A 26950-nucleotide genomic window follows, 5' to 3' on the forward strand; every position below is an offset into this window, starting at 1 on the left:
CCACACCTTGTCTAGGCCATCTTTAAGGGGTTTCCTCTTTGGACTTTATGCCAGCTGCTCATGGAACAACATTTCGCACCATGCCATGTCAGTCACGAGACTAAAGAAGATAGAAGAACTGGGCGGCCAGCCAATCAGCTGTCACCACAGTTGGCCTGGCAACTGCATGGCGAGTGGAGAAGTGAGGAAGGCAGCTTGGCTTTCTCCTCCTCCCCCTGCTAATCATTCATTTTAAATTAGAACAGTAACAAAAACAATCTGTGGCAGCTCTTTATGTACCCAAGAACTAAAAGGTAAGCTTGTGCTGCGACACTTTTTGTTGCTGCTGCTCATTTTGTAGTGTATTTGTGCCTTTATTTATTGAATACAGTGGTACCGTGGGTTAAGTACTTAATTTGTTCCGGAGGTCCATTCTTAACCTGAAACTGTTCTTAACCTGAGGCACCACTTTAGCTAATGGGGCCTCCTCCTGCTGCCGCTGCGCCGCCAGAGCACGATTTCTGTTCTCATCCTGAAGCAAAATTCTTAACCCGAGGTACTATTTCTGGGTTAGTGGAGTCTGTAACCTGAAGCGTATGTAACCTGAAGCGTATGTAACATGAGGTACCATTGTATCTTCTTGGTGTCTGTCATCTTTTAAAATGGGAAGCTTTCAGGTAGCCATAAGAATAACTGTGCCTCATAGGCATTTGGTGAAGGTGAAACCCATTCAAAGTGCTTAGCTGTTGGCATTATAAATGTTAAACATGAAGTTTGCGAGGAAGATTTACACAGTATGTGGAAGCTTCAGGTCAATCTGTCTATCCAGTATTGGTATACATATTCCAGTAATAGTCCATATGGAGTATCAATGCAACTTATCAGGATGCGGCTGAGGAAGGGCAGGACATTTCTGAGGTTGGGTCTGCATGGGCACAGCAATAGGAATGCCACTGGTGTCCCCACGGTGCCCAGACCCCTCCAAAACCCCAACCCCAGCCCTGTCCAGGTAAGCTGCACTGACGAGGTGATGGAAGGGGGCGCTTCTTCAACACACAGGCTGCTACTAGTATATTACCTGCCTGATTTCTCTGCCCATTTTCCTTCCTATTTTAGATTTTGTGATTTTGTTGTGTTCACTCAAGACCTTGGGAACTGTTTGGATTTATTTGCTGATGGGAGAAAGTTGTTGCATGAACTGGATGGAAGCATAGGATGGCTGCTTGCAGTATAATCAGGTGCAGCCTTCCCTAACTTGGTGGCTTCCATTTCCTAATACAGTCGTACCTTGGATCCTGAACACCTTGCAAGTCGAATGTTTTTACTCCCGAACGCTGCAAACCCAGAAGTGAGTGTTCAGATTTGCAAACGTTCTTTGGAACCTGAATGTCCAACAGGGCTTCTGGGGCTTCAAAATGTTTGGAAACCAAAGCGTGGCTTCTGATTGGCTGCAGGAAGCTCCTGCAGCCAATCAGAAGCCACGCTTTGGTTTCCAAACATTTTGGAAGTCAAATGGACTTCTGGAATGGATTCGGTTCAACTTCCAAGGTACAACTGTAATCTGTAACATAGAATTGACATTTATTTGGAGTTGCCATGTCTTCTTTAATTCTCAATTTCTTTCTACATATAAACTTAAATTTATTTCATCTTCAGTCCAAGCTTTCTTTAATGTTTCTCCTGTGGGAGCACTTGTGATGATGAAGAACATTATTTGTCATGAGCTGGAATGAATGCCAGGCACAGTCTCAGGTAAATATGAAAAACGACACCTTTGAACCATCTGTGTTATTTATATCAGTTCTGTGTTGGAATATTGCAAAGATAGGCCCTCTCTCAACTCTCATTTATGCTGTCAGATAGGGTCAAACGGATGTAGAAGCAGCAATTAGATAGAACCTTGTGCATAGTTATGCAGGAATCCTAAAATCACATACACATGCAAGCTCAAAGATGGCCTTTATGTATACCAAAGCTTTGCATAAAAGGTAAAGGTAAAGGGACCCCTGACCATTAGGTCCAGTTGTGGCCGACTCTTGGGTTGCGGCGCTCAACTCGCTTTATTGGCCGAGGGAGCCGGCGTACAGCTTCCGGGTCATGTGGCCAGCATGACTAAGCCACTTCTGGTGAACCAGAGCAGTGCATGGAAACACCGTTTACCTTCCCGCCAGAGCGGTACCTATTTATCTACTTGCACTTTGATGTGCTTTTGAACTGCTAGGTTGGCAGGAGCAGGGACCGAGCAATGGGAGTTCAGCCCGTCACAGGGATTCGAACCGCCGACCTTCTGATTGGCAAGTCCTAGGCTCTGTGGTTTAGCCCACAGCGCCACCTGCGTCCATAAAGCTTTGCATAGCAGCCCTTAAAGTATTTTCATTATGCCAAGTGGAGCAGAACTGTGAAACTCTAAATTACTGGGTGACAAAACAGGCACAATTGTGGCAACAAATTTTCAGCTGGACCACCCAAATGGATCTTAGGATGCCATGCTGCTAGACCAGAACCCCACAACCCCATCCTGGCCCCATTGTATGCTGTGCATTGGCAATCATTCGTCACAACATCTATAGTTATAGCAGGAAAGGGCTGGAGTTCAGTGGTAGAAAACATCCAGTGCCTGCAGAGGGTCCAAGGTTCAATCTCTGGTCTCTCCAGGTAAGAATGAAAAAGATTTCCATCTGAAACTCTGGAGAGCTGCTGCCTATTGATATAGATAATTCTGAACTCAATGGACCAGTGCCGTAAAGCAATGTCCTATGGTCCAGCATTAAGCCTAGATTGATGGAAAGGTCCAAGGACATCACCAGGGAACCTGTTGCTGGGCTCCATTTTCCCTTCCCCCTGACCATTAGACATGTTGGGTGGAGCTAATGGGAGTTGGAGCTGAAGTTCAAAACATCTGGAGCATTAGAGGGTCTCCACTCCTGCCTTAACCCAGTGTTGGAACCCTCCAATGTATTCATGTTTGGAAGTAAGTAGTATTTGTTTTAGTAGTGCTTACGCTTCTAAGTTTATGATTGTATCCATAAACTCACTCCTATATGCTACAACTGTGGGGTGCAACGGGGAGAAGGGAGGGGAAAACCAGAGTGTGCAACCAGACCACTGACCTATCAGTTTTCAGAAATTTAATTTCAGAAGTGTTTACAATCGAGGGGTAGCTAGCCAGGCATGTATACAGTTTACAGGCACTCTGTAATGGGAACTGGGGTTGCTTGTGGGTAAATTCCAAACTGCTCCCAGCTGTTGGGGTAGCTAAACCTTTCCCTGATTTGACAGCCCTTACAAGGCGACTGTCTCAGTCACTGGCAGAATCCGTCAGTGGGCGTTCCCTAAACTTCTTCCAACATAAAAGCTGTTTGACGCCAAGTCTCCTCCTCGCCTCTCTGCGCGGAAGTCTCCTGCGCAGAGTGGGCGTGGCCAGCGGAGGTCCTGGGCTTTCCCCGCTGGACCCTGTGGAAGGGTCTTGGAGCCCTCTCTCCGAAGACCCTTCCTCCTCCCCTTCTTTCCTGGTGTCACGCTTATTTCCTTCCCCAATGGAAGTATTCTCCCTCTCCCTGCTGGTCCCTTCTGCTGCATCCGCGGAGAGCCCTACCTCCGCTCTGCGCTCCGATGTCAGTTCCCTGACACACTCATTTCATTATTTCTCCTTGAAAAATATATTCTTCTTTTCTACAACAAAATGGCACTTATTTCCAAATGAATGTGTTCTGCATTAGGACAGCAGAAGCAAGCCCCATTTTGTTCCTGTGGTCATGATGGGTGCTATGATGTAAGTGAATTTGCAATTTGCAACTTCAGATGATCAGAGTATTTCTCTTTCTATCAGGGCTGGCAACTTTGGTTTGTTTGTTTTTGTGCTCTGATGTATCAGGAATGCAGAAGAAGGGAATAAGGATGTAAAGCAGGGAATGGGGAGGGGGAGGGGAGGGAAGTGTCAAGTGTGTGATTCACAACTGAAGCAGCATTCGTGGCCATCTAAAATCTTGCAGCTGCACCATTGCATTCACTCAAGTGTAGGTCATACTGTGTTCAGGGCGCTTACTCCCAGATAAGAGTGCATTGGATTGCAGCATTACACTTAGAGATGGCAACTCTATGACCCCTCCAGCCACTGCTCTGACTCCTCAACCCACAGCAACAGGACTCCTTCTACCTGTTACGTACAGGCTAGATATCAGGGTAAGCTGCTCTTTTTGAAAGTACTACAGACTATCCCACAGAGTCTAAACTATGAAGGGAACACATTGCTAAATAAGTCCTAATGCATTTCTAATTGTCACAGATAACTCCTACGCAGAAGAGAACACTCATAGACTAAGCAATTTGGTTTCTTGGTTTTTTAAAAGATATTTGCGAAGTACATTGCTGGTGCTTCCAAAACCAATTCATTTGTTTTCTATCTGGACAATATAATACTGCTGCATGTCAAAGACTTCTGCATATCCTGTGAAGGATGGAGATCAGGAGGCGTGTCCTACCTTGGACAGAATTAGCAAGGAAATGGTGGCTGGCAGGGACAGGGGTGAAGAGACAGAGAATGGTATATGCTAGATGAACCCGGAATATTAGATGCTGTGCTTTGGACTAATCATTTGGGACATGTCAAGTTGATCAATTCAGATTACATCTAGCTCTTAAACATGAGTTGGTCCCTCTAGCGGTGCTGTCAGACTAATAGCAATGCTAAGAAAGATCTCTTCCCTTCAGAGATGAAGCAAGCAATATCCAGGCAGAGCAGAACTTTTTGCCCCTCCTTCCTTCATGACGCTGAATTCCATTCTCAGCTCCTTTAGCAGGATTAACCCTTAGCTTACTAAGGAAGAGATACGGTGCGCAGTGCTTGGGCTTTTCTTCTGCTCAGTATTAATTTCCTCCATAAAATATTTTTTTTTCTAAACAGAGTCAAACCATACTGCTGAGTATCAACAGGGTTGCCATTTGGCTATTTTTGAGTGATGCAGCATTGCCTCATGACTTTCTAAGGAGCTTATATTTGGCATCAAGAAATGGGCAATTGAAAGTGCAGCACAATTCTAGATGTGTCTTTCCAGGGGTACGAGATGACTCTCAGGGTCCCTTCCAGCTCTTCAATTCTATGACTCTATGATTTCAGTGAAGGTTGCAAACTAACTCAAAGAAATAAAATTTTACCCAGCTCTTTGTTGAGGAGATTGCAGTGGTATACACTCCCTTGAAGCAGACTTGTGAGGAGAGAAAATGGCTGACTTTACCACACAAGACAACTCCCTCAACTCCCTCACAAGTATCTCAGCCTTTAAATTGGAGCCTTATACTAGACCTTCACAACAACAAAGGTATGTTCACAGGTGCATCTGCCACTTAGAAGTTTTGAATCCAGATCTCCCCCCCCCCTTTGTGAGTTTCTATGACATCTTGATTGAAATTTGGAAGTTCAGCCAGATGTTACGGTGGGCAGGAGGCATATCTGGCTCATATATGGGATGTTTTCTACTTTACACACCACATACCTATGTTTTACATCGGTGTCTTCCTTTGTTAAACATATTGGTACAAACAGTTTGTTATTATGAGGTCACACAGTTGTCTTGTTTTATCAGAACACAACACAGCTGTTTTACTATGTTCACAAATGTTACCACAATGCCCACAACTGCCTTTTCCTTTAAATTTGATATTTGGCTTTGAAATAACACACATAATCTAGATAAGGTTCTTACAAATGATTGTTATTGACTGCTTTGGGGGAGTATCCAGTTACTATTTATTTTATGCAATTTTCTTACACGCTTTCCCACAATTGTTTCCCTAAATGTGTGCAAAGAAAAGGTCACAAGTGCACCTTAATCTGCTTATCTTCCTCTCCCCTATCTTCATAGCCCTGACACACTCAATCCAAGCACTGTCTATCTGGCTTTACATTTAAAGTAACTACCTCAAAATAGAAAGAACCCTCCAATGTCTGAGGGCATTAATCATACATCGCTGCTGGCATCCATTCCATTGCAAAAGGATGGAACATTGCTAATGGCCCTGTCTCTGATCTTTGCTTTCATTACAAGAACTTCTGGATGTTCCTTGTCTATCTTTAACAATTTCTAAACATATCCTCCTACATAACTGCTAGCTACAAGCTATGGGTATGATCCAGCTGAAGTCAAGCACTTTTTGGTCCCATTGGAGAGGTTCAGTTACTTGGTTAACTTATGTTAACCATACAGGGGAAGGTTGTAGCTCAGTTGTGGAGCATCACCTACAGTATGCATGCAGAAGGTCCCAGGTTCATTCCCTGCCATTTCCAAGTAGGTTTGGGAGAGACCTCTGTCTATAATACCAGAAGGTCATTGTCAGTCCATGTGGACAATACTGAGGTAGATGGACTATGGGTCTAAGGCAGTTTTCTGTGTCTCTGTTGAACACAGTGTGTGTCAGGGGCTCGGGAGCAGGAGCACAGGGGAGAGAGGAAATGGAGAGCGAAGGGGAAGAATCCGAGGGCAGCGTAGGGGAGTATGACAGTGACCCGAGAGATTCCATGAGCTTCTCCAGCGAATCAGAAGATTCCCAGAAGGGGGCGCCGATGGTCAGGGCAAGGGGGGTCCCAGGGGGGACGTACCAGAAACAAGGAGCCAGCGGGGAACCCCAAAGCAGCAGCGGGGGATCAGGACCAGTTTCCCCACCAGAGCGTAGTGGGGGGGAAGAGTCACAGGTGTCAGGACCAGCGTCTCCTCCAGCGGGGAGAGAAGATGAGTCAGGGCTGACCACGCCTCCATCGGAGAGTGGGGGAACGGAGGGGAGGTCAGTTGCAGCTAGCCTCCCCAAAGGGGGAAGCAGTGACAGCAGCAGTGAAACGGTCAGGAGGAAAGTTGCTGGCTGGGCGCGCGCGCCAAGTTCAAATGTACAGGCACGAGGGACAGCAGGAGACCCGGATTGGGAACCAGCTCCCAAAGCCCGCCGGAGGGAGGGGGAAGGCTCAGGGGATTCAGCGTCAGAAGAGTCTAGAAAGGGCGAGACCCCGACGGACAGGCGGAACCAGAGGCGGAAAGAGCAGAGGAAGAGGTGGAGTAAGGCTAGAGTCTTAAACTGGTGTCTGGGGGGAGGAGACTCAGACGGAGCATCAGCGATCTAGAGTTTGAGACGTAGAGCTGCATGCTGTGGCTCTGGAAGTGAAACTGGACTTCAATAAAGACTTTCGTACTTAACAACGAAGCGGCGTTGGTCCTTTGTGAGCTGGGAACTTGGGCAGCTCTGACAGTGTGATTTTAAAGTGCCTAATTTTGACTCAGTCATGCTCCATGATTCTAAGAAGGTGGGACTGAAAGGCACTGCTTATGGTACATTTTAAACTCAATTACAGTTCAAAGTGAGAAGCATTGCCTCAGCAAAGGGTGGAACATGGGTACACAAAAACTGCTCATGATAAAGGTAAAGGACCTCGGGATGGTTAAGTCCAGTTAAAGGCAACTATGGGGTTGTGGCGCTCATCTCGCTTTTCAGGTTGAGGGAGCTGACGTTTGTCCTCAGACAGCTTTCAGGGTCATGTGGCCAGCATGACTAAACTGTTTCTGGCACAACACATGACAGAAACCAGAGTGCACGGAAACACCATTTACCTTCCTGCTACAGTGGTATCCATTTCTCTACTTGCATGAGTGTGCTTTTGAACTGCTAGGTTGGCAGAAGCTGGGACACAGCATTGGGAGCTCACCCCGTTGCATGGATTCGAACCGCCGACCTTCCGATCGGCAAGCCCAAGAGGCTCAGTGGTTTAGACCACAGCGCCACCCGCTCCATGCTCATGACAAAGAGGGCCAAGTGTACAATAGTGATGAAACATGTTGTACCTTAAAAGAGCACTGGTGAAATGTGCATATTTCAGACATAGGAGACACCAACACAAAGAATTTGGGGACGTGTCAGCATCCGGAAAGCAACGGAAGTGGCATTTATGCATATAAATGGGTGTTTTCAGCTCCAAAAGCATTTCTCCCTCACCTCTGAAAAATGTCCTCCATAAAGTCAGGGGTCATTCTGGAATGGCACCCTGCCAAGTGCAAGGGTCTGGCTCTGGAAGGGAATATTGCCTTCTGCATCTTTTGCACAGGTGGAGGGAGGGATCCTGCCTTATTTTTAAAGTTCCTAAAAATAGTTAAGTGTTGTAGAATAATAAGTAAAAACCAAATGGTCCTCCCTGCAGTCTCTGCATGCCAATAACACCAGTGTGACAGGCACAGCGTGAGTTACGATCTTAAGATTCATTACAGGGCTCCTTTTCATCAGGCACCAAACTGGAGTAGTGTGTTGCAGAAAGCTTAGTGTCTGTGCAGCCACTAGACATTTGCTCCCGCTGCTTAAAATAGAACGTCTAACTGCGATGGATTAATCTTCCTTTGGCTCTGGTTTTGCTTAGATTACTGTAGCTGCTACTGTCTGAAATACTGCTGTACAATACAAGTATTTCACATAAGTCACTTAACATACTGTCTGCAAAGACCATGTATCTCCTCTGAATCTGCCAGCCTTATATATATATCTATCTATATGACAGAGGAGGAGGTTCAGCTGTGTTTTGTAACAATTTCATTAAGCATTTTCAAGGTCGGATCCACAGTCCAGCTAAGGTGAAATAGTAGGATTTTAAGCCATTGTAGTCCTATTGACGTTAATGGGACTAAATTGGTTTAAGTGCAGAGACTTCAGCATAATAATTGGGAATGTGGATTGATCTTGTTAGTTGCCTCCATTAAATTAAAGCTTTATGCCAGATAATGGCATTATACAAAACAAACAAACAAACACCTGAAAAACATTAACCTGCAGTCATGGAATCTTCTTTTTCTATGCATTGCAGACCTGGGGATTTTCCCAAAGTGCTTTGAGTCTTTTGAATTGTGCTGAATTTTAGTGGTTGGTGATAAACTGATAGTGATTTGAGCAGGGTCAGGAACTTGTGGACTTCCAGACATTGTTGGACTGCACCTCCCATAACTCCTGACTATTGGCCATGTCGGCTGGAGATGATGGAAGATAGCTATAAATTACAGCTGAGAGGCCTTTAAAGAATCTCTTCTTAAATCATCTCAGTTTAGGGTTGAGCAGTGATGTGGCAAAGTTTGATGATGACACCAGATTGTGCAGAGTGGTGAGGAAAAAAAGTGATTGTGAGAGTTCCAAAAGGATCTCTCAAAACTTGGTAAATGGGCATTAAAATGGCAGATGTGATTCAATGTAAACATGTGTAAATAATAATAATAATAATAATAATAATAATAATAATAATAATAATAATAATAAAAATAAATTATTCCTATACACTGCCCATCTGGTCAGGCCTCCCCAGCCAATCTGGGTGGCTTCCAACAGAATATTAAAAACACAATAAAACATCAAACATTAAAAACTTCCCTAAACAGGACTGCCTTCAGATGTCTTCAAAAAGTCAGATAGTTGTTTATTTCCTTGACATCTGACGGGAGGGTGTTCCACAGGGCGGGTGCCACTACCAAGAAGGCCCTCTGCCTGGTTCCCTGTAACCACACTTCTCGCAGTGAGGGAACCGCCAGAAGGCCCTCATCACTGGACCTTAGTGTCTGGACAAAATGATCAGGGTGGAGATGTTCCTTCAGGTATACTAGGCCAAGTAAATTTGAGCAAAATATTCCCAACTTCACAATACTCTTATGGGATCTGAACTGGTGGTGACTGGCCAGGAAATAGATCTTGTATATGGCTCAATGAAACTGTCAAACTAGTGTGTGTCAGCGGCGAAAAAGATAAATTCCAGGGATTATTGGGAAACTTAGATTGTCTTAGCGACAGCACTAGAACCTGGGGTTTTCCAAAGAAGCTGAAGGTTGGAAGATGTACCGGTACTTCTTCGGCCAGCACATAGTTAATTTTTAAACCTATCCAGTTATTTATGCATTATTATTATTGTTGTTGTTTTTTAAAACCATTTTAGCTACTTCCATTATATGTTTGTAAATTACCTTGATACACATATAAATTCAGTTGCAGTAGCAGTAGCAGTAGCAGTAGCAGTATTAATAAATTCACAACCACACAATAGAGTAATGACCAACTTAGATGACTTTAAAAGGGGATTAGAAAAAAAAAAATCATGGAGCTTAAGGCTGCCCATGGCTTCTAGCCATGATGATTGTGTATTACCTCCAGTAGGAGGGCCAGTATGCCTCTGAATGCTAGATTCTGTGGAGCCCAACTGGGGAGGATGCTGTTGCGCTCATGTCCTGCTTGCAGGTTTCCTACAGGTATCTTGTTGGCCACAGTGAGGACAGGATGCTGGAATAGATGGGCATTTGGTTTGGTCCAGCAGGGCTTTTCTGAAGAGCCCACAGGCAGTGTTCAACTACAGTGGTACCTCAGGTTACATATGCTTCAGGTTACATACGCTTCAGATTACAGACTCCGCTAACCCATAAATAGTACCTCAGGTTAAGAACTTTGCTTCAGGATGAGAACAGAAATTGTGCTCCGCTGGCGCAGCGGCAGCAGGAGGCCCCATTAGCTAAAGTGGTGCTTCAGGTTAAGAACAGTTTCAGGTTAAGAACGGACCTCCGGAACGAATTAAGTACTTAACCCGAGGTACCACTGTAGTCCACCCCACCAGGGCAAGGATTTCTGCTTCCCGTCTCTTCTCCCCCTGCACATACTTGGCACTCTCATCAGATATACGACAGAGGGCTGGAAGAGCCCGAGAACAGATTTAGGGTGTTGCAGGAAGGAGGGAAGAGAGGGAGAGAACATTCCCTTGTTGAAGAAGTACTTGCGCTGTCCGTGGAGCTCTACTTTGGATACAACCCAAGGGGAGTCATGTAGCAGGGACAAAGGTGGCAAATGCTCCCGCCTTATTTTTATATATATAAAAATCAGGGCCAGTCCTTATTTTCTAAGAAATGCTGCCTATATTATGTCCAGAAGTATCACTTAGCTTGTGTTGGCTCTGGCATCTTCTGATTACACTACAGTATATAATGGGATTTCCTCCCCCGCCCTTCTTTTTGCAAATGCTAATAGTTTTGTTAGTGAAAGTGCTGGACTTCTCTCCAATCTAGCTCTGATGCTAGATTACTAAGCAATAACAAGGAAAAAGTAAACAGGGGATTTGCTGATGAATTGGGCCATTGGCCAAAAATAGTACTACATTAAGAGTAAACCTAGTTACTATAGCAACAGAAAGGGAGGGGATGTACCCAAAAGCTAAGGCAGGGTGACGAGACACTTGGGAAGTGCAGAAGCAATAGGGGCACAGGAAATAGCCAAAAGAAAGAGTATGTGATCAACAAAATAATATATCCCCCCCCCAAGAAGGCCAGAATATGTATTCTCTATTCACTGTTCATGGAATCGTTAAGCTGATTTGTGCAGCTTTGCAATCAAAAGCCTGGGAATTGAATCAATTCCCTCAAGGTAGACAATAAGTTATGCATGTCATCTTTAAGACCTGGTCCAGAAGCAAGTACAAGCGATAAATTATATAAGACAAATTGTATCTGGGAACATATAACACAAGCTGGCAGAACACAACATGTTTTTGTAATCCAGGTGTAACCTTAGAAAATGTCATCCCAGATGTTCAGGGATTAGTGGACTCAGGGCTAATTCAAAGAACAGTCTGCATATAATTTAGCATTTGGCAGAGCAAAGGTGCACCAATTTATTGTATATGTGCTTATTTATTTATAATCTGTTTTTCTAAACACAGCTGGAGGTATGAATCTGCAAAACCTGGGGCATCCTCTTGTGTGAGAGGATGTGACATGCAGGCTGTTGAATCCAAACCCAGAAGTTTAAACTTAATTAAACCAAAGTGTAAATGGAGCTTTCTGGACATTGTGAACTGTGCAGTTCAGTCGAAACAAGGCAGTAATACACTTGATGAAAGAGTAGCAAAAAACTGCTGGAGAAGTGAATATAAACAAAAGGCACATTGAATAACCACATAGCACAGAGCTCAGTATAATAATAATAATTTTATTTATTCTAGTCATACCCCACCCATCTGACTAGGTTGCCCCAGCCACTCTAGACAGTTTCCAGCATATACAAAAACATAATAAAACATTAAATGTTTAAAAGCTCCCTAAACAGAGCTGTCTTCAGATGTCTTCTAAAGCTTGTATAGTTACTTATCTCCTTGACATCTGATGGGAGGGCATTCCAAAGGGTGGGCGCCACCACTGAGAAGGCCTCGTGAGAAGTCTTGTCACCTTCAGTGCCTTTTGGGCTTCACAGGCTTCTAGTAAGATAAACAATACACAGTGGCAATCTGTGGGGCAAAGGCAGTGCTCCCCCCTGGGGGTACTCAAGGGTACGCAGTACTGGCACCTATTTTTCTAGAAGGTAATGTTTATACCCATTCTATGTGTGCCCTGCCATGTTGAAATGCACTAATCAGGAGCAAAATCTATAGCATTAGCCTGCCATGGTATGCCTTTTTTGGTTATCAGTTGCTGGCATGCTATATATGCATGACCATGAGGTAGTGGACCAGGGTCGTGAGGGGTGAAAGACCTGTTACTATTTCTATTCTAGGATCCCTCCAGGGTCCCTGTCTCCAAAGTCCTAAAAGCACTCAATCACCATGAAAGGGAAGCTTTTTAGCCACTTCATGCTCCAAGCTAAACATTTAGGAACACACACACACACACACACACACACACACAAAATAAGGTCCTTCAGTTTCAACAGACTGGTGTGCAAGTTCTGTCACCTACAATGGAACTACACAGAAAACATAACTTAAGTCACTCCAAAAGAAGATACTGGAGGAATCTTTGCATGAGTTAATACTTTTTAAAAATCCTTTTTGAGCTGTATGGTATCTTTTATTTCTGTCCTTCCAGGCTGTGATGCTTTATAGTACACATTTGTGATTTACCATGTATGTGCACAGAAAATAGTAGATCTGAAAGGCAAAATAAGGAGATCTGCATTTATGATTGCAAAATTGCTATTATTCTATAATTATAAGATTATTATATAATCTTAGAAAGTTGTCTATGCTTAGAAGGGGCATGCATTTGAGTGGGAGTAGTTGTAACTATTATGAAGGGAACCTGCACTTATGAATTTTCCACTACCCTACTGCATATGTGCACTGGCTGATGAATGTAACATGCACACTTAAACAAATAAAGGGTATGTGTGGAATGTTTGCATGAGTAAATGCTTTACTTTCAGCACACCTAATATATAAAGCAGGGTTTGTGCAACGTGTAAGCAAGACAATGGAAAGAAAGAAAGAAAGAAAGAAAGGAAGAAAGAAAGGAAGGAAGGAAGGAAGGAAGGAAGGAAGGAAGGAAGGAAGGAAGGAAGAATTTCATGGGAAGATATATAAGTGGTCCCAAAGCTCTTAATGTCTTGGCAGCAGTGACTTTTTACCGTCTTTTTCGCTCTATAAGACGCACCACACCACAAGACGCACCTAGTTTTTGGAGGAGGAAAACAAGAAAAAAAATATTCTGAATCTCAGAAGCCAGAACAGCAAGAGGGATCACTGCGCAGTTAAAGCAGCGATCCCTCTTGCTGTTCTGGCTTCTGGGATAGCTGCACAGCCTGCATTCGCTCCATAAGACGCACACACATTTCCCCTTACTTTTTAGGAGGGAAAAAGTGAGTCTTATAGAGCAAAAAATACGGTATTTAAATATGAAATGTCACCTTTCCTCCCATTTAGAATTATTCCTAGTGACTTCACATCCCTGCCTTCACTTGCAAGCACTTTGTCCTCTTGGAGCTGCAAGCATCTCCCGGAGCTCATTCTGCCTCTTTGCACCACTGCAGCCCAACAGCTGAACTCATTTGTAACAAGCTCCTATTTTCCAGTTTGATGTTGCGCTTGAATATTCCCCCTGGCATCTCCGCAGGCACAGCCTGCGTTCTATGATCTGAGCTGCAGAGTTTTTCCACTCGCATAATAACATGCAAAGTATGGTCTGGCGGGTGTCTTGACTTCACCCGTGAGCCTGGAAATGTGATTGATGCACACACACAGCTGAGGTGGGGATTAATTTGTCAACCTGTGCTGAGAAACGTCTACAGTGCACCACGGAATAGCTTGCTAGAGACAGGAGAGTGAGGCTTTCCCTGGGCCAGAGCAAAATGTATCTGCTATGGCAATAAATAGCTCTAATACTCTCACTATGACGTTCGTCTCATTCCCACAGAATGGCTGTTATTAATTATTGTGTATTAAACACCAACTGTGTGCTTGACCCTGTAAAAGAAATGTTCTTTGCCAAAGGAGCTTATTAGCAAAGGAAATACATAGCCAGCACACACAGAGAGAAATTTTAGCTTTTGTCATAGTAAAAGTAGCCTTTGGGTGGAATTCAACAGTGCGCTAATAATATTGTTCTGTCAGCACAAGCATTTCCGTTTGCCAGACAAAGCCATCTCCCCCCCTCCTTTCCTGCATGCTGTTTTTGGGGTTCTCCTGACCCTCCAAACTGGATTTGGAGGAGGTTGGTGTGAGAGGAGAGAAGGAAAAATTCTTTTGTTCTAGTGAAGGTCCTTGTGCTGGCTTCCATTAGCCCACCTGGTTAGCTGAATTGAGCCATTTGTGTGGGACAGTTGGGCTGCCCGGGGATTGGGACAAACCATTGCCATATCCAATATGCACCAAAGAGCAAGTGATTCTGGCTATAGGACCCATATGATGTGTTTCATTGGTGCAACACCTTCTTGGACTGTACCACTTAGAGCTGTAAGTGGGGAGGCATTTCCCAAGGGGCAGTCAATGTCCTTGCACACACAAAACTTTAATGGCATCTTTCTGATTTGCTAGCTGAATGTGTAGGTGGAGCTTCACATGGTTCAGTGCTCTTCTGTGATACTCCACCTGCAGTGGGAAATGATACAGTCCAGGAGAACATATAACACCTGGACCTCTGCATTTGTAAACAAGGCATAATTTGACATTGTGGGTTCCTCCTCCAGTACAACCTCTTCTTTCTTATTTATTTATTTGTTGAATTAGTTTACTGCTCTTCATCCGAAGATCTCAGTGTGTTTCACAGAATGAAAATACAAGATAAAAGCACAAAATACATAATAAAAACAAGAACAAAACAATACCCCTGGCCACAAACACATTTAAAAGGACATAGGATGTTAATCAGCCAAAGGCTTGGTTGAAGAGGAACATTTTCACCTGGGGCCTAAAGATATATTAGGCACGAGGAGAGCCTCCCTAGGGAGAGCATCCACAAAGGGGGAGCCACCGCAGAAAAGGCCCGTTCTTGTGTTGCCACCCTTCAGATCTCTCATGGAGAATGCACACAAAGAAAGGTCTCAGATGATGCTTGCAGGGTCTGGATAGATTCATATAGGAGGAAGAGGCATTGTGGTCCTGAGCTATTTAAAGCTTTATAGGTCAAAACCAGCCCTTTGAATTGGGCCTGAAAACTAATTGGCAGCCTGTGCTGTCAGGCCAGGATCAATGTCATACGCTCAAACTGTCATGCCCTGGTGAGCAACCTGACTGCTGAATTCAGCAATAGACAGGATGGAGAACTGGGCCACAACTAACAAAATGAATTTCAAGGGAGCGAAATGTAAAGTTCTGCTGTTAGGTAGGCAAAATAAGAAGCACATAATGGGTGACATCTGGCTTGTCAGCAGTACATGTGAAAAGGATCTGGGTGGCTGCTTTTTTTAAAAGTAGATTGCAAGCTAAATATGAGTCAGCAGTTCTGTGTGTGCAAAAAAAAAAAAACCAAAAAAGGCTCATGAGATTCTAGATGACATCAACAGAAATATGATGTTCAGATTACAAGAAGTATTGATTCCACTCTTGTTTGCTTTGGTCAGATCTCACCTGGAGTGCTGTGTCCAATGAAAGTACAAACTGGAATGTGCCCAGAAGAGGGTAACACAGATTGTGAGTGGCCTAGAGACCAGTCCTGGGATGGAAGATTTTAGGAACTGGGCATGTTCAGTCCAGAGACAATTAAAAGGTGATATGTTAGCCATCTCCAAATATCTGAAGGGCCCTTACACAGATAATGGAGCAAATTTGTTTTCAGCTGCTCCAGAGAGTGGACCCTAAATTTACAGGTTTGAAACATAGGAAATAAGATTTCAACAAATAATTGAAGATGGTGGAGTCTCTTTGGTTAGAGGGTTTGCAGCAGAAGCTGGATGACCATCTGGCAGGGCTGCGATTTCCTGAATTCCACATTATGCCAAGTCATATATGTGAATACTCAGCAGCATGCAGATACTACTATGGTTGACTAGCTTCCACACTTTATGTGAGTGGCCTGATTGCATAAGCAATGCCACTTTGGAAGAATGCACTCACACTTAGTGGCCACTTCTCTTTCATGGACAGACACACAAAAAATCACAACTGGCATACTTCCTGTTCATAGAAGAGAAGTCACGTGTGAGCTGCTCTTGGTAGCCTTGGCATTACTCTCACACTTGACCCATCTGTAAACATGGGTGGACTGGAAGGGGTACAATGAGATGGTCCTGTACAAATCTGTGTTAATAGGAGGTGGGAACATAATAATTGGCTACAAACCTGCCAGGTAGGGGATTATCCAAAAGTCAGGAAAGATGCCTCCATCGAGCCATGCAAGCAGCAAAATGAATAATCCTCCAACTTTGGAAAGCCACACCAAGAGCAGAAAACTGTATACAAGACATCCTGCAACTAGGAGCCCATGAGAAAATTGAGCTCCAGAAACTACAAAAAGTCAAGTTTCCAAGATATTTGGAGTACATTTTTAGAACTCTTCACCAAGACTGAGCAAGCTAGTTTCATGCTGATCCAGAGTGTAGGGCCATTGAATTCAAATTACAAGAAAGGAGATTCTGACTAAACATTAAGAATAACTTTCTGACAGTAAGAGCTGTTCAACAGTGGAACGGACTCCTTTGGGAGGTGGTGGACTCTCCTTCCTTTGAGATTTTTAAGCAGAGGTTGGATGGCCATCTGTCCGGGATTCTTTAGTTGTGATTCTTGCATTGCAGGGCATTGGACTAGGTGACCCTGGGGGTCACTTCCAACTCTACAATTCTTTGAGTAATACCCACAACCAGGAAAAGTGGGAGGCACAATGCAGGGATGGAAACTTCTACAATTACTCATAATCATAAACTTTATTGCACTAGCCAAAGGCCATGGCATCATCTAGAAACACAACAATTTTTACAGTTGTTAACCTGGGATTCCAATGCAGATTTGACACTGATTGATCCTAACTCTTATCTGAGCATGTGAGCTTGAGTCCTGCATGGCACACCAAAGAACTGAACATCAGAAGTGAAAATGCTGTAGCTGTAAAGGGTGTAGGCATGAGGGCAGATGGAGGTAGGGGGTTGGCTGGGCTGGGCTGGGAGGTAGCGAGCAGAGGGAATAAGAGAGTATACTGTTTTATTGTAATGATGTGAAACCCCTAATAAACTATTGCTAAAAAGGGGAGAGGTTTTGGCACATACCATGCCTGTGTAAAAAAGAGATCCATCAGGAGCAACAGGCATAATTGTTGTCTGGGAGTGATGCAGGACTGACATTGTAAAGATGGATAAAAGGAATCACTTAAAAGGGAAGGTTGAAGGGAAACTTGTTCAGGAAAGGCTTAATAACGAAGGAAAAAACTGGGGAAAGCAGAAAGGATTTAAGTTATACAAAGGAGAAGAGGACTGGGCAAAAAACACTGTGATGCTTGGGATTCACTTGAGTGCCATTTAAAGATCCAACAAGAGAAACCTTATGATGAGTAGGAGTCCTGACCTTTCTCAGAAGCGAGGGATGTATCAGGTGCACTCTGAGATAAGAGCATGCTCCAGGATCTGGAGGGTTCTCTGAAGCTAAGTCTTCTGATATTACACTGCTCATGTCAGTAGGCAAGGGGTTTCCTGGGTTACTGGGAGTGCTTGTACAAGTAAAAAAAAAGTATCTGAATTGTCCTTTTTAGTAGACAAATAGGCTTGGTCCAGAGTCACCAGTATAAGGTGAATATAGTTTGAAAAATAAATAATTGATAGGCTTTATTGTGGTGCTGTGTGTGGTCCAGAGGGCCATGCAACAATACTGGGATGAAGGTGGGCTCTCAAAAAGGCAGTACTTAGTAAACAGTGTCCTGAGCCTATAGCCATCTTAAAGCGAGTACACCCTTTTCAGTAAGTCTGTGTGGTGTAGTGGATAAAGCATTGGCTTACGGCCAGGGAGTCTGGTGTTCAAACTCCTACTCATTCATGAAGTTCACTGGGTGACTGTAGGTCTGTTGTTCTCTCAGCCTAATCTACCTCTAATCTACAGGGTAGTTGTGAGGGTAAAATGAAGGGGTGGGAAATGACCATAGATGGTACCCTGAGCTTGTTGTGGCAAGGGTGGCAGAAATAGATAACCCACCTTTATTTTATTATTGCATTATCTTCCACTTTCTCACCAGAAACCCATGATAGTATAAAACAATTATTTCTGTTACACATGTTATCATCAACCCTGTGAGGCGGGGGGATGGGGAGGGGGAGAGAGGTGGCAACAAATTTGTGAGGTAGGTGAGGCTGAGAGACTGTGACAGGCTCAAGTTCACCCCACAAACCTTTTGGCTGAGTGTGAATTTGAACTTGGGCCTCCCTGGCCTTTAACACTCTATGATCCCAGTAAGCAGAACCAGTTAGAGGCTCTCATGTCAGTGGCTGAGCCAAATTCAATTCCTGACTCTGAACCTGATATTAGCTATCAGGAGATTACTCTATCTGATCCTGAACCACTTCTCATGGCATCAGAACCTGTAGAGACAGAGTCAGGACCCTCATGAGTGCCTTCCCCTGTGCCTGATGAACTGTGTGCCTCCCAAACCACCTTGATAGCTCAATAGTGCATGGAGTACAAGAAAATGCCTGTACAGTGGTACCTTGGGTTAAGAACTTAATTCATTCTGGAGGTCCATTCTTAACCTGAAACTGTTCTTAACCTGAGGCACCACTTTAGCTAATGGGGCCTCCTCCTCCTCCTGCTGCGCTGCCGGAGCATGATTTCTGTTCTCATCCTGAAGCAAAGTTCTTAACCCGAGCTACTACTTCTGGGTTAGCGGAGTCTGTAACCTGAAGTGTCTGTAACCTGAAGCATCTGTAACCTGAGGTACCACTGTATTCAAGTCAGAGCATTGGCCCTTTGCTTCTCAAAAGGGAAGCAGAGCTTAGGAAAGACAAACTTGGGGACACAGACTTAGCTTGAGTGAGTTGGTGTGAGTTGCTCTCCTGGAGCTCTCCATGGTGCTGCCATACTTCACCTGCCTTGCTCCATAGAACCAGAAGAGGACACTCTAGCTACAATGCCACACTAGCTCTCAGTGATCTTTCCCAGCCCAGCTGCTTGAAGTTATTTTTGCAGAAGATGCTGAAAATGTAGCCTGGGACTGCTTTGTATGGGCAATTCAACTAACTGAATAAGCCAGCACAATAAAATGGATTATTATCACCAATCATCATCATCATATTTTTTTTAATCAGCATCAAAGCATAATATAAATATGTTAGGTAGCCCTTCCCATTTTGTGTATTTGGGTAGGTTTTACCTAATGAGCCACGTCAGCAGAAGCCCTGATCAAGGACTTCCACTTGTGCAATGTGGCATCCCCACCCAATTGGCTCCGGGAAGGGTCAGAAAACAGCCCCTCCCCGAATAGAGCACAGGGGGCAGAGAGGGGGAATCATTCTGTCTAAATATTCATCATAGTGTGGCACTGAATTTTGCCCTGTGTGTTTTAAAATCAGCGCATCTCAGAAAGTAGGTTTGACTTGAATACTAACAAGTTCCATTAGAAATGGTAAATTTCCTCCATTTAATTTACATTGGCCACTTCTTCTAAACACTACTCATTAAGCTCTGGCAACTGGGTTTCCTGGCTGTAGGTGCTCCCCAAAGGCCTTGCTCTCCAGCGATGTACCAATGCTGCAGACACTGCAGATCAGCAGAGCTCACAAATTTATATGTGGAGTTTAAAAATAAATGATGTGTCAAAGTAGGGTCAGTTTCCCTGTAGGGTGTTTATGGCAAGGAAAAATAATCTCGTATCTATTGTTCATTTACTTTCAGGGAATTAGCTCTTCGGATGTTAATTCAAATAAATAAACTGAAGGTGATAATGGCCGAAATAAGTTTTCATGCTGCTTGTAAGCAAAGGGACATTGAAAAGCTGCTGTGTTCTTTTAAAAATGCATAGTTAAGGTTTTATTCAAAATGCCATTAATGTTTTAAAGAGCTGGCATACAACAAATCATATGAGACGTGCAGCTTTCAGCCTTATGAAATTTATGGACAGGCTATGTTGAAAAATGAAAGAGAAGAAAAGACAAGGAAGGCACTTAGATCTGATCTTGTTTTTGAAGCAAATGCTGTCATTACACTCTGTTTTAAATTGTAATACAGTTTTTGATGGTCTGAGATCTAGCTCTGAGAGCCTTCTGGAGGTTCCCTCACTGCGAGAAGTGAGGTTACAGGGAACCAGGCAGAGGGCCTTCTCAGTGGTGGCGCCCGCCCATCAGATGTCAAGGATATAAGTAACTATACAACCTTTAGAAGACATCTGAAGATAGCCCTGTATAGGGAAGTTTTAAATGTTTAATGTTTTATTATGTTTTTGTATATGTTGGAAGCCACCCAGAGTGGCTGGGGTAACCCAATCAGATAGACAGGGTATAAGAAGTAAATTATTATTATTATTGCTATTATATAAATCTAGGAGTAGCACTAGTATTAGCCATCTAACAGCTCTGTTCATCTCAAGCATATGCTTAGCAATGTGGGGGGGGGGGACATAAAAAACATCAGTTAGGGTGGTTTGATAAGAGAGATGCATCTTGTGTTGGTTGTAAATTCAAAAAAATACAAAAAAAAATCCCAGGTATGGCAGGTTTTACACATTTATGTACCTGCTATGTGCCAGTCCTTAAAGATTCTCTAAATATGTTTGGGTGTTTGAAGAAATCAAGTGTGTGTGTGTGTGTGTGTGTGTGAGAGAGAGAGAGAGAGAGAGAGAGAGAGAGAGAGAGAGAGAGAGAGAGAATGAGAATTTCAGTGCCTTCCCTTAATGGAATGATAGAAATGTAAGCACATTTTTTTATTAAAAAAATTAAAAATTAATTTTAGCCCTAGGATTTGCATTTCAAATCACATAATAATGGAATAATTTATGAGTCTCCTTTAGTAGTCTGCATGGAAAGATTAAGTATTAACCACTTCCATTACTTTTATCATAATCTAGAATGGCTCACTCAAAATCACATTCCTTCGCTGCAGTGTGAAAAGCTTTCAGTGCGTGGCTGGAAGGTTGGAACGATGAAACAATTGCTGACGGGTTTCAACATTTGTGAGATCACAAGTGAGTAGCAATGGCCAGCTCAAAACTTTTTGCTGGCTGAATAAAGAACCAGACCATGTCATTTCCCATATGCAGAAGCTGGCCAGAGCAGCACTTAATTCTTACTTCAAGACTCATGAAAGTCCTATGCTATACCTGAGAGAAAGAAGCTGATTTTAAGGGATGTAGGGCACACCTGACTCTCCAGCATCCTGCTGCTGATTTGTAGCTCCCCAGCACCTGCTGCCGGAGGCAGTTGCTTTATAAGACCAATGACCCATTTAGCCCAGCATCCTGTTCTCACCGTGGCCAACCAGATGCCACTAGTAGGACCCAAGCACAAGAGCTCCCTTCCCTCCTGTGGTTTCCAGCAACTGGTATTTAGAAACATTACTACCTCTAGCTGAAGCAGCAGAGCCATTGATAGCATCGTCCAGGTTTTTATGTGCAGTTATCATTTGCCTTCCTGGAACCGCTGGCTCACAAGTTACTCTGGGCCTGGAGCACATTATAAGTTTTTTGTGTGTTTTTTTGCATTTAGAAGTATATGTGCATGAAGCAGAGACATCACCTTGCCAACAAAGGTCCATATAGTTAAAGCTATGGTTTTCCCAGTAGTGATGTATGGAAGTGAGAGCTGGACCATAAAGAAGGCTGATTGCCGAAGAATTGATGCTTTTGAATTATGGTGCTGGAGGAGACTCTTGAGAGTCCCATGGACTGCAAGAAGATCAAACCTATCCATTCTTAAGGAAATCAGCCCTGAGTGCTCACTGGAAGGACAGATCGTGAAGCTGAGGCTCCAATACTTTGGCCACCTCATGAGAAGAGAAGACTCCCTGGAAAAGACCCTGATGCTGGGAAAGATGGAGGGCACAAGGAGAAGGGGACAACAGAGGACGAGATGGTTGGACAGTGTTCTTGAAACTACCAGCATGAGTTTGACCAAGCTGCAGGAGGCAGTGGAAGACACGAGTGCCTGGCGTGTTCTAGTCCATGGGGTCACGAAGAGTAGGACACGACTAAACAACAACAACAACAACAACGGCATGATTTGGTTTCTATCCATACTTTTGTGCACTGCCCTGGAATTTTTTGGATGAAGGGGTCTTTGAGAAATAGTTTTTAAAAATAAATGGAAAATTAAATGCAGATTCCGTAGCTTATTTCCCTCTCTCCCCCACCCTGCCCATCTCCTCTCCAACCCCCAGTTTGCTTAACATCCAGTTTCATGAACACCTGGAAAACATGCTCATGATTTTATGGCCTTCTGCTTTTTCCTAATAACAGTGTTGCCTGACTGTAAATTTGGGGGTTTTCCTTATGGACTAACTTGGCTTCTGATTTTGTTGTGTCTTTGTGCGTGTTAACATGATGATTCATCCTGAAATATCGACATTTGGAGGATGCAAAGTGAAATCTACATATTCTAAGAGCGAACCAAATGATGACACATTGCACAGCTTTAGGATTGCTCTTTTACAAGTCACACCAAGCAGCTCTAGCTGTGTGAGGAGCCTACAGACTCTTACCCTGTGCCAAATTGAGCTGCGCCAAGGGACTATCTGTTCCTTGCTCCCCTTTCCCTGTGGTTTGGGGGCTACAATGGGATCCTCAGCTTGCCACATTCTTGGTGCCAAAGAGCTTCCTTCCCTGTGATCATAAATTAAATGGTCCTCTGTATTTATGCTATGCAGTGTAACAAGGAGAACAGAAAAAACCCAATTAAAAAAACAACACACATTTGCAGCTGTACAACCTTTATGAACTGGAATAACTTTATTCCCTTCACACTCCAGTGAAACAATACCTTGACAAAATGATTCATTGAGAACAGATGCTGGCAGTTTGACTGAGGTGCCTGTAGCAAGTTTAAAGGCAACTTTACATCTATCTGATCTAAGGCCTTTGACTACTGGAAAAGCCCTCTGTCTCTTTTCTAAGTACAGCATGGAGAGGCAGCAGAAGTGTTCTGATTAATTTTTATAGGGGTAAAACTGCTGCAAGCAGAGAACCTGTTCCATCAGAGGAAAGAAAGGGAAAAGAAATAAGAGCGAGAGAGTCGTGTGTTTTAAAGGGGTTCCTGAATAACTTTAGTTGGTGCTTATTGACTCGTTAATGGATGGCAGTGGTACCTTGACTTTTATATTTAATGGTATGATGAAAAAAGATGCTCTTCAATAGGTGCCACAAAGGCATTGCAGAAGGGGTCTGTCTGATACGGAACAGCAGTGCATTCAAAAAGGCTAATGCCACCACACTAAAGACCTAATTCCTGTACCAGAATAATAAAAGTTTCCCCAGCCCTGCCCTAGCCACTCTGGGCGGCTTCCAACAAAATATTAAAATACAGCGGTCTGTTAAACATTAAAAGCTTCCCTAAACAGAAGATGGTGCTTGCCTAACACCATTCAGGATTGAGTTGAATAACTATGAGGCCACTGCTAAGAAGGCCCTGTTGTTTGCCTGCCAACCTAATTGCCTTTGAAGGTGGGCACTGAAGCATGCTGCCTTACATGGATCATACGACATGGGCAGCTGCTATGGGTCCAGGTGATTCTTCATGTCACCTGATCCCAACCTGTTTTGGCCTTTAGAGGTCACCACTAAGCACTTTGTATTGGGTACCAGTGCGACGTGTGCAATATAGGTGTAATAAGCTCCAACGTCCTAGTTGTTTCCTGGGCAGCTGCATTTTGTACCAGTTTAAGTTTCTGAGCCATCTTTAAAGGCAGCCCCATTTAGAGCACCTTCCAGTCTGGGAACAGAGCCCTAGAGAATAGAGCTTTGCATGTTAGATACATTTAACACCACATGTATACTGACCCTCGGATGACTACAGCCTGCAGTGTAGCTCAGCTAGGACCTTCTCCAGAGAACTGATTTACAGTATGAAACATCTTTCGGGTCAACAACAAATATGGACACTCATCCTGCAACTGCATGGAAGAGGAGAATAACATTCTCACATTGCATCCTCCAGTTGTCCCCCCTCGAAATCTGAGCGACGGAATAAGGAAAGGCAATTCTTCTGTAAGAAAGTTGGGCTGTGCCCTCAATTTGGCTGAAGCCCAAACTTGAACCATATTTGGCTGATTTGGGCAGAGAGATCCTGACATCAGCTAAGTTGGGTGGCAACAGCCCCACATCACCGCACAGAGAGGGCGCTTGAGATGCAGCACCCAGGAGGATTAAACTTCCTATTCTCCATGCAACTGGAGGGGAGAGATGCAGCATCTCCTTCTCCTCCCCCCCCCAAAACATTAGCTCCACCCCAAAATTTATTTGGGGCCAGATCTGGATCATGTGTATCTCATTCAGCCTGCATCGGATGGGTGGGTCTGCTGTGCACAGCTGTTTAAGAAAGGCCTGTCCACAAGCCCATTCCATTGATCAACATCTGAGGCAGAGAGCCATGTCCTTCTCTTGGCTTCCCCATGCCCTTTGTCCACTGAGTTTTCATAAGATGATATAGCACCTGTACCTTTAATAGCAACATGAAGGGGAAAGGGCAGAATTCAGCAGCTACCTTGTCCAGCACAAGTGAAGAGGTCCTCTTGGCTTCTGCCTGACACACAGTTGTGAGAATGGCCAGAGTCTTTCTCGGGAATAAACATGGCACCCCTAACCCCAGGAAAATCCCAGAATAGACCTTAATATGAGAGTGTACTCCCTCTCACCTAACCTTTGGCATATATTTTTAAAAGCCACAAGTGCTTTTATCAAATTAAACTCTGACCTTTTAAAATTAAATTAACCTCATAGTGTAAATCAGATTAGACGTGAGACAATCTCAATTTATCCTGATTTCTCCCCGATTATGTGTCATTAAAATCCGCCCTGTTTGAATTTCACTTCCTTTGGATGACCTTAAGAGAATTAACCCAGAATTCTCCTACGATGCCACAGTCTTGCTCACTGCATTGAAAAAAGAAGAGCCAGGCTATGTCCCCCTCCTGCTCCTTTCGAATTGTACTGATTGTAATTGTGAGAACATACAATTCTACATTGTTGTTCTGACACTGTGAAGGATAGTGTAAACCTCCGAGACAAATTATTTAAAATCTAATCAGGTGCTTGAAGGGAGACATTTAGACAGGATGACTGATTTTACAGAGCCATAAACTAAGGCCAGAGATAACATGTACTTATCTTGCTCTGAGAAGGTGTCTATCTGCATATAAATATTGTTTTATTAGTACTATTGCTGAGGAAGACTTGGATCAACATGCATTGCACACATTTTTATCTTTTTTGATGCTGCAACTGAGTGAATCTGTGAACATTGTCATATGATGACTGGTCTTATTTAGGTCACAGAAATGTATATGACCTGCATTTTGGGTCTTGCAGCTGATTTGAATACTATTTTGAGTATTGCTAGTTGGCATTGTAAAGAGATGCATTAAATAAAATAAAATAATTATGTTGCATATCTTTTTCTATACATTTATTCTGTGCATTGTGGGATGCAACCATGACCCTACCCTCCAAAAAAGTAAACCCAGAGAGAATTAACGCACAAAGCTACCCTTATCTATGTCCAAACTGAGTTTGTCTGCCTAAGATGCAGATGGCAGAAAACCTTCCTGCCAGGTTTTGTAGCATTGCATGGAGGACCGTTTTGCTGGCTGATGTCAGCAGACTAAAGGTTAAACTTCGCTATAAATTAAAGATTACATTCAAGCTAAATATAAAGACCCTTATTTTGAATTATACATACCGGAAAAGCTATTGCTCTCTGGTAAAATTTGAATGCAAGTAAATACAGTCACGGCTTGAAAAATTTACATTAGTTCACATTAATTTTAAAAAAGTTAAGGAGTTTCTTTTTTGGCAGTATCGCTAGGTATAAACAGAAGACAGCGATGGCTCCAGGACTGAACAGCCCTTGACATTCTCTTCTGGGCTCCTTCCTAGGATCTTTCAATACTGGTATGGTCATTATCAGAAACCTGCATTTACACAGAGAGGCTGTGCAAGTGCCACTTCCCCTTTGCATATGCACATTCCACAAGTCCTACCTTAGTTGTGTGCACATTTCCCTAGTTCCCTATTTTTTGTTTATTTTTGAAATGCTAATATTCTCAGGGCCTCCTTGGTGGTTGCTCCCAGACTTTGAAACACCCTTTCCACAGAAGCTAGACTGGCTCCCTCCTTGTTGTATTTCTTCCAGCGGGTGAAGGCTGTTTTATTCTGACTGGCCTTTGGGAGCTGTTTTTTAAGGTAAGGGCTTTAATAGTGCCATGCTGCTTTTATTATCTGTATTTTAATATATTTTTACATTATTTTAATTCTATTAGAGTTTCATTGCAGTGGTACCTCATGTTAAGAACTTAATTCGTTCTGGAGGACTGTTCTTAACCTCAGGTACCACTTTAGCTAATGTTGCCTCCCACAGCCATCGCACCGTCGCCACGCAATTTCTGTTCTCATCCTGAAGCAAAGTTCTTAAACCGAAGTACTATTTCTGGGTTAGCGGAGTCTGTAGCCTGAAGCATCTGTAACCTGAAGTGTCTGTAACCCGAGGTACCACTGTACTTTCTAACGATTCTCTTTTATGTTTTTAGCTTTGGTATGTTATTTGTGTTGTTTCAATTTGGGTAAGCTGCCTTGAGCCTGGGAAAAGGTGAGATATAAATAAATGC

General features: G+C 43.5%; 2 long non-coding RNA genes across 2 annotated transcripts; both read left to right on the plus strand.

Annotated features, from left to right (window-relative positions):
* Nucleotides 1-244: 244 nt before the first annotated feature.
* On the plus strand, nucleotides 245-26500 carry LOC310766743. The gene is made up of 3 exons (XR_014550400.1): nucleotides 245-293; nucleotides 1642-1731; nucleotides 26394-26500. It is a non-coding gene; the product is annotated as an uncharacterized lncRNA (long non-coding RNA).
* Nucleotides 3640-25722, plus strand: LOC310766580. The gene is made up of 4 exons (XR_014550269.1): nucleotides 3640-3751; nucleotides 5138-5297; nucleotides 21207-21323; nucleotides 21844-25722. It is a non-coding gene; the product is annotated as an uncharacterized lncRNA (long non-coding RNA).
* Nucleotides 26501-26950: the final 450 nt, after the last annotated feature.

The sequence above is a fragment of the Podarcis filfolensis genome (genome assembly GCF_964270895.1).
Source record: "Podarcis filfolensis genome assembly, chromosome: 1".
Classification (NCBI taxonomy): Eukaryota; Metazoa; Chordata; class Lepidosauria; order Squamata; family Lacertidae; genus Podarcis; species Podarcis filfolensis.